The following is an 11,202-nucleotide window of genomic DNA, read 5'->3' on the forward strand; positions in this document are numbered from 1 at the left end:
ACTGCGCCACCGCCTGGTCAGGTTAATTAAGTTTTTCATGTTATTTTTTTAGATGAGAAGATTAAGATCTGTTTACAAAGTTTGTTGAAAGCATTGAAATGTTTAAGAGAACTTAAGATTCACAGAATTCACATAACTTTAATTTATTAGATTTATTTTTGTCCTAAATGTTTCACTAAGTTTCACTAGTTTGAAGCATTAAGTAAAAGAACTATATTAATTAAAAATATTTATGTGAAGTTTTAATGAATTAAGTTTTAAAATAATACTAAATATCTTTTTAAGACTTTACTTATTTATTTTAGAGAGAGGGAGAAGAGAGAAAGAGAGAAGGGGGGAGGAGCAGGAAGCATCAACTCCCATATGTGCCTTGACCAGGCAAGCCCAGGGTTTCAAATTGGCGACCTCAGTGTTCCAGGACGACGTTTTATTCACTGTGCCACTGCAGGTCAGGCCAAATGATACTAAATGTTCATAAAAAGGTACTTTAAAGCTAAATGTTAAAATTTATTAGATAGAAATAAAATAATAAAAGTATAAATTGAATTAAGAGCCCTCGTTTTTTAATTTGTAACTTGTATAAAATTAATATTTAAGTAATAAAATAGCCCCAAGTTATCTTTTCTGAGTTAAAAAAAATTGCCTTTAAGGACTTGAAAAAAATCATATTGACAGGTAGATTAAAAGTGATGTTTGAAAAGGAATAATTAATCTCTGCAAACATTTTCAGACTACAACAGGTCGCCCTCATTTGCTCATGTATTGAACTATCAGCATTGAGTATTTAGAGGGTGTTTAATTCCTCTAAAGGTTCTAGTAAGGGCAAAGAAAAAAAGAAGACTGACTACACATGTGAATTTTTATCTTCGGCAAGAGAAAAAGTATACTAACTAGTTCATAACTACAAAACCTTTGGTGTAAAAATGGTTTCTCTCAAATGAAAATAATACTTTTGTTGTTTACGTTTTTGAAATAGTGTAATGTTTTTTAACCCTTTCTCTGAATCCTTCCATTTTAGTCGCTGGAGGAGGATAGAACCTAGGTTATTGTCACCAATAGGTTCGGCGTATCTCTGGTTCCTGACAATACATATATGGTACATTCAAATCAGACAGTTGGAAGAGCATTGATAAAGGGACAGTTTGTCAAAGATCGAGATGTGAAAACAGCACGAAGTAGAGTGCAGTGCCTGGGATCTAGTAAAAGTGACGCCCAGTCCCACAAGGTCTGCAGGGCTTTCTCCTACCGGAAGTGGTGTGTGGCAGGGGTCTTGGGTCAGCCTGGATGAAGGATACAGCAGGCTGCAGTGGTCCGCTTGGGTATCCGGGTAATAAATACCCTCTCCTTACCTCTGAGCTGCCAAGGTGGCCCTTTGGCTAAAGCCAGCCAAAACTCAGAGAACAAAGCCCAACTAGGCAGTTCGTGTAGGTCAGACTTTCAAGGTTCAGAGCAAGATGGAGAGTGGATCTAAAGGGGTGAACTGAAGACACCCAGCAGACTCCTTCCTTTCCATTCCAGTCCTCCTTATCTCCTCTTCCTTTCTTCCTTCTCTTACATTTGTTTATTGAACATCAATTATGTGCAACACATTGGATTAGGGGCTGAGAAGACATGGAAACAGAATGAGAAATGCTTCTATAGTTGTGCAATCCTACAAATCTCTGTTGCCCTCTTAGAAAACTATAATTCGTTTTACACAGTTTTGCAAATGCAGAAATAGACAAAGAAAAAAGGAACGTAAACTATCTGTAATCTCGTAACTCAGAGTAGCACTGCAGTCCTCCAGCTCACTGAGAATATTTTCATGCATTTTTTCTATGGATGTATGTTTACAGAGAGCACTCAATTCTATTTTTTTTCCCCCTGTATTTTTCTGAAGCTGGAAACGGGGAGAGACAGTCAGACAGACTCCCGCATGCGCCTGACCGGGATCCACCTGGCACGCCCACCAGGGGGCGATGCTCTGCCCCTCCGAGGCATCGCTCTGTTGCGACCAGAGCCACTCTAGCGCCTGGGGCAGAGACCGAGGAGCCATCCCCAGCGCCCGGGCCATCTTTGCTCCAGTGGAACCTCGGCTGCGGGAGGGGAAGAGAGAGACAGAGAGGAAGGAGAGTGGGGAGGGGTGGAGAAGCAGATGGGCGCTTCTCTTGTGTGCCCTGGCCAAAATTGAACCAGGGACTTCTGCACGCCAGGCCGACGCTCTACCACTGAGCCAACCGGCCAGGGCCTCAATTCTATTTTTGAGTCTGTGCTGGGGTGGAGGATGGCGACTTCCTTATTTTTGGACCGGACCTTTTTTTTTTTTTTTTTTTTTTTACAGAGGCAGAGATAGAGAGGGACAGACAGACAGGGACGGAGAGAGATGAGAAGCATCAATCATTAGTTTTTCATTGCACGTTGCAACACCTTAGTTGTTAATTGATTGCTTCCTCATATGTGCCTTGACTGTGGGCCTTCAGCAGACTGAGTAACCCCTTGCTGGAGCCAGTGACATTGGGTCCAAGTTGGTGAGCTTTTTTGCTCAAGCCAGATGAGCCCACACTCAAGCTGGCGACCTCCGGGTCTCGAACCTGGGTCCTTCCGCATCCCAGTCCGATGCTCTATCCACTGCGCCACCACCTGGTCAGGTCGGACCTTACTTTTGATGCGCTTATAATGAGAAGTGAGATGGCAGTTTTCAGGCTGCTCTTTGCCAGGGCCCTGCCATGCCGGGCACTAAAGCTGGGCTCGGCCTTACCACGTGGGGACCTCCACCGGGCAACCTGGCTCCGAGGCTCCCGAGTTTCCGAACTGCCCTGTGGTCGGATGCTCTTCCTTTCCACCTCTGGTCAGACTTGTGGCTCTGTGAGCTCCTCCCATCCACTCCTGCTCCCTCTTCCCTGTCCGCTTCATAGACTGTTGTTACTCTTGTACTTGTACTCTCTATCTTAGCATCTGCTTCCTGGAAAACCTGAAACAGGACAAGTTCTTTGTGAAAAATGATTCTTCTTTTTGTCTAAGCAGTCTTTGACACCCCCCCCCCCACACACACACACACACATACCGCTTTTGTGAGAAAGCAGACCCAGGGAAGTTTGCCTGTGACTCTGAGTCTACTTCAACGAGGGACTTGCTGAAAGGGCTGTGCTTGGAGGCGGGGTCCTGGAATCCTCCGTCTGGCACACTCTCTTTCCATCACAGTTGTCACGTGACTATGCGGTCACCTCTACTCATTCCTTTGTGCCTCACACCTTGTGATCTTGGATTAGCTTTAAAAAAGAGAAAATAAAACCAGAAATAAGCTACGGTATATATTTTCAGATTTTCCTACTTTGATATGTTGTCTCTGAAATTTTGGAAAAATATATTTATACTGCCATCTTCTGGACCTTTTGAATGTTAGCATGGGAACAACGGATATTTAAAAGGTCTACTCAATGCTTTCCAATCTGGGGCTGACATATTAAACGTTCTTTATTTCTTTAATTGGAAAAGTTCTCTAACAACTTAATACATATCAAATGTTTTCAGAGGTCATTTTTGTTTGTTTGTAGAAGATGGATACAAACATACGTGGTTAAAATTTACAAGTTATTTAACAGCCACCTTTTGGCCATTAATTTTCAACTCTTTCAACGAGTTTTTAAAATTTTTTTTTTGTATTTTTCTGAAGTTGGAAACGGGGAGGCAAGACTCCCGCATGCACTGGACTGGTATCCACCCGGCACGCCCACCAGGGGGTGATGCTCTGCCCATCTGGGGCATCGCTTTGTTGCAACCAGAGCCATTCTAGCGCCTGAGGCAGAGGCCACAGAGCCATCCTCAGTGCCTGGGCCATCTTTGCTCCAATGGAGCCTTGGCTGCGGGAGGGGAAGAGAGAGACAGAGAAGAAGGAGAGGGGGAGGGGTGGAGAAGCAGATGGGCGTTCTTCCTGTGTGTCCTGGCCGGGGATCGAACCTGGGACTCCCGCACGCCAGGCCGATGCTCTACCACTGAGCCAACCGGCCAGGGCCCAATGACAGTTTTTTAGATTAATGTTCATAGAGATGTCGCTTCAAGAAGCATTGCCACCTGATCAGGCGGTGGTGCAGTGGATAGAACATTGGACTGGGATGCAGAGGATCCAGATTCGAGACCCCGAGGTCGCCAGGTTGAGCGAGGGCTCATCTGGTTTGAGCCAAAAGCCCACCAGCTTGAACCCAAGGTTGCTGGCTCCAGCAAGGGGTTACTCGGTCTGCTGAAGGCCCACGGTCCAGGCATATATGAGAAAGCAATCAATGAACAACTAAGGTGTTGCAATGCGCAATGAAAAACTAATGATTGATGCTTCTCATCTCTCTCCGTTCCTGTCTGTCCCTGTCTATCCCTCTCTCTCTCTGAAAATAAATAAATAAATAAATAAATAAAAAAGAAGCATTGCCATTGCTGGTGGGATTATAAAATAGTACAGTCCTTTGGGAAGGCAATTTGACTGCATGTATCAAAAGTTATATAAAGTGCCTGTAACATTTATTCCAATAAATGTTCTTTATAAATTCTTCTTACACACCTTCTTGTTAATGTATGCAAGGATGTATCTATATAAACAATGTACAATCTTACTTTGTTCATAAAGGACAAGGGAAGCCCAGAATGCTTAAGTAAATGGTGCCACTGGACCTATGCAATGTAGTTCTCTGAGACTGATGAAAAGTAATGGTGTAATTATAAATATGCCAGTAATGCCTGACCAGTGGTGGTGCAGTACATAAAGCATCAACCTGGAATGCTGAGATTGCAGGTTTGAAATCCTGGACTTGCCTGGTCAAGGCACATGTGGGAGTTGATGCTTCCTACTCCTCCTCCCTTCTTTCTCCCTCTCTCTCTCTCCCCTCTCTAAAAAGTGAAGTCTTAAAATTTTAAAAAAATATATATGTTGGTAATAATACTATAAAAGTTTTTGTTTAAATATTTTGGCCTTGAATTGGAATATAGTATGTAAATTAAGTACTCTTTTTATGTTTTTTACTAGTAGATGCTCATGTAAAAACTACATTTGGGCCTGACCTGTGGTGGCGCAGTGGATAAAGCGTCGACCTGGAAATGCTGAGGTCGCTGGTTTGAAACCCTGGGTTTGCCTGGTCAAGGCACATTATGGGAGTTGATGCTTCCAGCTCCTCCCCCCTTCTCTCTGTCTCTCTCTCCTCTCTCTCCCTCTCTGTCTCTCTCTCTCCCTCTCTCTCCTCTCTAAAAATGAATAAATAAAAAAAATAAAGTCAAGTTTAAAAAAAACCCAACAAAAAACTACATTTGGATTTCTGCTACTAGTGGAGTGATACACTCAGATTTCTAAAAAGGAACGTGAGGCAATAAAAGTGTATTTTTAGCTTCATAATGTGTGATACAAAAATAATTTGAGTGTAAGCAACAGTGTGTGTTTTCTACTCAAGAAAACAGTTAAGCTAACAGGAGGGAAAACTTAGTGCTCTGTAAAATCTGTGCCATGAGGCTAACTTTACAGTGCAATGTCATTTACTTACATTGACTATTTAGTATTAGTTCAGTCTTTTCTATGTGTTAAGTGCTGTCCTAAGTGCTTAGCTTATGAGAAATTGATCCCTTCCATGACTCTGGAGAGACAGTTTAAATTAGACAGTATTCCTGTCTGACCTGTGGTGGTGCAGTGGATAAAGGATCAACCTGGAATTCTGAGATTGCTGGTTCAAGACCCTGGGTTTGCCTGGTCAAGGCACATATGATAAGCAATCAGTGAATAGCTAGAGTGAAGCAACTATGAGTTGATGCTTCTTGAGCCCCACCCCCCTTGTATAAAATCAACAAATAAAATCTTAAGAAACAATAAAGACAGTATTCCTATTTAATGAAATTGAGGGTGAGGAAAGGTGAGCGAGTTGCTAAAGATTACACACAGCCAGCAGATGATCAAATCAGAAACTATGTCCAAATATTCTGAATTTATATGCCACTTAATGTCTTTCTTAAATCTCTGTACCATTCTTTTTTCTTTCTGTTCACATAGCACTTTTTTCAAGTAAACCCCCCCCCCCCTAGGCTGGAGGACTATTTGAGCAAAGGATACATTGTTAATGGTGTAGTTTCAGGCCTGGAGAGATTTAGGTTCGGGGTAGCTGGAAAGTGCATGAAAGCTAGCATGGGGAACTTTCTTGGTTAAAAGAGAAGTGGAAAAAAAAGAGAGGGCAGAAGACGGGCGGAGCACGTGGAGAGGTGTCTGCAGTGCGTGATGTGGGCAGGACTTGCGACAAACCGCGTCCCAGGACGGCCTCTAATCCACAACGGGCGCAACAGCTGCTCCGTACCGCGTCCTTTCCACGTAGTTTTTGAAAACTGCTCTCAGGTGGGAGATAAAATGCTTTGGAAACCCATCTTCGTTAGAGGCAGCAGCATCCATTTTATATTCTTGTGGACTGTACTTAAGGTGAACAGAGGCTCAACCTCATCTTTCTTCCTTTTTTAACCAGAAGGGGCTCATAACTCAGCAGAGCGCTTAGTGATTATGGGCGTGAAAAAAAAGCCCCTTCAGAATAAGGTGCAGGGAACCTGTTGGATTAGAAAGTATAATAAACTTTCTTTATTGAAGTAGCTCCAATCAATATACATTGTTGTATTTTATCGATGCATTCATCAAAAATGGATCAAACACTAGGCAGAGTTTTTCCTGAGGGCTGGAGTTGCACCTGGGAGCTGGGGTTGTGTCTGTGAATGCCATTTGTTCTGCAAAGTGCTCGGAGCACCCACAGAGGCCCCGATGCAGGGTCTCTTCCGTCTTGGAAATGCTCTTGTCTAGGGGAACATTTACACATCTCTGCCAGAATCTGCAGAACTTAATTGTAAAGGGAGTGGAGAATGTGTGACCACTAAGTGCAGGCTTGTTCCTAAGCAGAGTTTTTCAGAGTCATGAAGGCAGGCTGCTCAGATTTCAACTGCAAGTGGACAGGATGGCAGCTTGTGAACCCACGGAGGGGTTGTCATCAGCTAGGAGTGTGCAGAGGTTGTCTGTGGTAACAGAGGGCCAGGCGGAATATTGGGGCACAGATGCAGGTAGGTAGATGCACAGCACAGTAAGTGAGTGGAAGTCCTCTTAGAACGAATTCCACTTTATCAGTGAAATAAGGGAGTCACTGGCTACAAATGAGTGTGAGACAGGGGATAGTGGAGGTATGAGGGGAAAAGGAAGTCTGAGACAGTTATCCACAAGTCTTTCAGTATAAGAATTTTTGGACTCTTTTACTGTAAGTTACACTCATGAACTTTCCCCATTGCACCCCTACCTAACCCTAGATCCTAACTACTAATATTAAGTAGAAACCAGTGCAAGAAGGTTCATGACTAACGAGATACTATGACCTAGGGGGCAGCGATGCAGGACAAACAACAGTTAAGCCCAGTATGGTTTCTAATAAGTCCTACGGGGCTGAGCAGCAGCCCTGTTCCTGCTCCTTAAAATTTTGGTAACATCAGCTCACCCATCTTCATGTCTAGTCCAGTGCCCCCAAAAGACACCAGCTTAGTTCCAGGGCTTAGGGTTGACAGAGGAGCCCCTGTCCTGTCTGAAATGCTTGCCCAAGAACCTTCTGAATGAATTTGCTCTGACGGGTACCCCAGGGATGCTGGAGACCACAAGGACTGAGTACGAGTTCAAAGTTGTCTTCTTCCTTCTCTCTGGGGCTGATAGTACAGAAACATGAAGTAGGATTTCTAGCTACCGAGTTAGGAGTGTAAAGGAGCAACATACCATAACCAGAGGGAAAGCAGAGAACATCGGTTCAGTTGAAGTACTCAGAAGCTCTCCTTTTTGGTTCAGTTTGTTCAGTGAAGTAGAGATCAAGGTTTTACCAGAGAGTGAGTTTGTGGGAAGAGGTTTCCGAAAAGGAAGTTAAAAATAGTCATAGTGAACAAGTGATTACCACTTAAAGGTCCAACTGAAACTCATGGTCATGAATTTAAAGTAAGACCAATCATAGGGTAGAGACAGAGACTAGGTGGACTGGGTTAAACTAGGGTTGTGATTTTGACAAATATATATATACTAGGAATAGGTGATGGGGTGCAAGGGGAGTATTGGTAAGAGTAGCTTTGACGGAAAGAATAAAAAAATGCTTATACAGAAAGACTTGTGGATAACTGTCTCATACTTCTCTGCTCATTCATCCAATCTCTCTCTGTCAACACACACACAGCATTCAAAATGTAAATAAAGTCTCTTTAACAAATACCACTGGGACAACTGGATATCCACATGCAAAAGAATAAAGTTGGACCGCTGCCTCACAACATATACAAAGTTAACTCAGAATAAATAAGACCCAAAAAGAGCTATGAAACTCTGAAAAAAATATTTATGATCTTGGATTTGGCAATGGATTCATAGATATGACACCAAAAACAAGGGAACAACAACAGCAAAAAATTAATAAATTAATTAATTAAACTTCACCAAAATTAAAACCTTTTTTCCATAAAAGGACACTATCAAAAAGTGAAAGGATGCCTGACCAGGCAGTGGTACAGTGGGTAGAGTGTTGGACTGGGATGCAGAGGACCCAGTTTCAAGACCCTGAGGTCGCCAGCTTGAGCACAGGCTCATCTGGTTTGAGCAAAAAGCTCACCAGCTTAGACCCAAGGTCACTGGCTTGAGCAAGGGGTTACTTGGTCTGCTGAAGGCCCATGGTCAAGGTACATGTGAGAAAGCAATCAATGAACAACTAAGGTGTTGCAACATGCAATGATAAACTAATGATTGATGCTTCTCATCTCTCCATTCTTGTCTGTTTGTCCCTGTCTATCCCTCTCTCTGACTCTGTCTCTGAAGAAAAAAAGTGAAAGGACAACCTACAGAATGGGAGAAAATATTTATAAATTATTCATCTGATAAGGGTCTAGTATCTAAAAATATAAAAAGAACTCTTTACAACCCAATAACTAAAAGACAAGAAACCCAATGAAGAAAATGGGTAAATGACATTTCTCCAAAGAAAAATACAAATAACCAAAAGGCACATGAAAAGGTGCTCAACATTATTACTTGTAAAGATGAATATCAAAGCTACAATAAGATACCCCTCCACACCCTCTCTTATGGCTATAATGAAAAAGATAGAGAGCAAGAAGTATCAGAGAGGGTGTAGAGGAATTAGAGCTCTCATACATTGTTAATGGAATGCAAAATGGAATGCAGTTGATTTTGAAAACAATTTCGATAGCTCCTCAAATCTTAAAGAGTTGCCATATAACCTATAACTTCCTTCTTAGCTATATTCTCAAAAGAATCAAAGACATGTCTATATAGAAACTTGTACATGAACATTCATTGCAGTATTACTTATAATTGCTGAAAAGTGAAACAACTCACATGTGCAGATGTGGATTAATAAAATGTAGTTTATCCACAGAATATTATTCTGTCAAAAAAAAAGGAATGGAATATTGATAACATGCTACAACATAGATAAAACTTAAAAACATAATGTTAAGTGAAGAAGTCAACCACATATTGTATGATATATTTATACACAAAATGTCTAGAAGAGGCAAATTCATAGAGACAGAAATTAGATTAGTGGTTTTCAGGACCCAGAATACATGGGGACTGGCTGTTAATAGAATTTCATTTGGGAATAATGAAAATATTCTGGAGTTAGATGGTGGTGGTGGTTTCACACTCATGTGACTATTTTTTTTTTTAATTTTTTTTTAATAAATTTTTATTAATGGTAATGGGATGACATTAATAAATCAGGGTACATATATTCAAAGAAAACATGTCTAGGTTATTTTGTCATCAAATTATGTTGCAAACCCCTCGCCCAAAGTCAGATTGTCCTCCGTCACCCTCCATCTAGTTCTCTGTGCCCCTCCCCCTCCCCCTAACTCTCTCCCTCCCTCCCTCCCATGTCCTCCCTCCCCCCCCACCCTTGGTAACCACCACACTCTTGTCCATGTCTCTTAGTCTCATTTTTATGTTCCACCAATGTATGGAATCATGTAGTTCTTGTTTTTTTCTGATTTACTTATTTCACTCCTTATAATGTTATCAAGATCCCACCATTTTGCTGTAAATGATCTGATGTCATCATTTCTTATGGCTGAGTAGTATTCCATAGTGTATATGTGCCACATCTTCTTTATCCAGTCTTCTATTGAAGGGCTTTTTGGTTGTTTCCATGTCTTGGCCACTGTGAACAGTGCTGCAATGAACATGGGGCTACATGTGTCTTCACGTATCAATGTTTCTGAGGTTTTGGGGTATATACCCAGTAGAGGGATTGCTGGGTCATAAGGTAGTTCTATTTGCAGTTTTTTGAGGAACCACCATACTTTCCTCCATAATGGTTGTACTACTTTACAGTCCCACCAACAGTGAATGAGGGTTCCTTTTTCTCCACAGCCTCTCCAACATTTGCTATTACCCGTCTTGTTGATAATAGCTAATCTAACAGGAGTGAGGTGGTATCTCATTGTAGTTTTGATTTGCATTTCTCTAATAACTAATGAAGCTGAGCATCTTTTCATATATCTGTTGGCCGTTTATATCTCTTCCTGGGAGAAGTGTCTGTTCATGTCCTCTTCCCATTTTTTTATTGGATTGTTTGTTGTTGAGTTTTATGAGTTCTTTGTAAATTTTGGATATTAGGCCCTTATCTGAGCTGTCGTTTGAAAATATCAGTTCCCATATAGTTGGCTGTCTGTTTATTTTGATATCAGTTTCTCTTGCTGAGCAAAAACTTTTAATTCTGATGTAGTCCTTTTTTTTTAAATTTTACTTATTGCCCTGGCCGGTTAGCTCAGTGGTAGAGCGTTGGCCTGGCGTGCAGGAGTCTCGGGTTTGATTCCCGGCCAGGGCACACAGGAGAAGCGCCCATCTGCTTCTCCACCACAGCCGGGGCTCCATTGGAGCAAAGATGGCCCGGGTGCTGGGGATGGCTCCTTGGCCTCTGCCCCAGGCGCTAGAGTGGCTCTGGTCACGACAGAGCGACGCCCCGGAGGGGCAGAGCATTGCCCCCTGGTGGGCAGAGCGTTGCCCCTGGTGGGTGTGCCGGGTGGATCCCGGTCAGGCGCATGCGGAAGTCTGTCTGACTGTCTCTCCCTGTTTCCAGCTTCAGAAAAATACAAAAAAAAAAAAAAAAGATTTTACTTATTGATTTTAGAGAGAGGAGAGAGAGAGAAAGGTGGAGCAGGAGTGGGAAGCATAGTAGTAGTTGCTTC

The sequence above is a fragment of the Saccopteryx bilineata genome, chromosome 1 (assembly GCF_036850765.1).
Source record: "Saccopteryx bilineata isolate mSacBil1 chromosome 1, mSacBil1_pri_phased_curated, whole genome shotgun sequence".
NCBI classification, from domain to species: Eukaryota; Metazoa; Chordata; class Mammalia; order Chiroptera; family Emballonuridae; genus Saccopteryx; species Saccopteryx bilineata.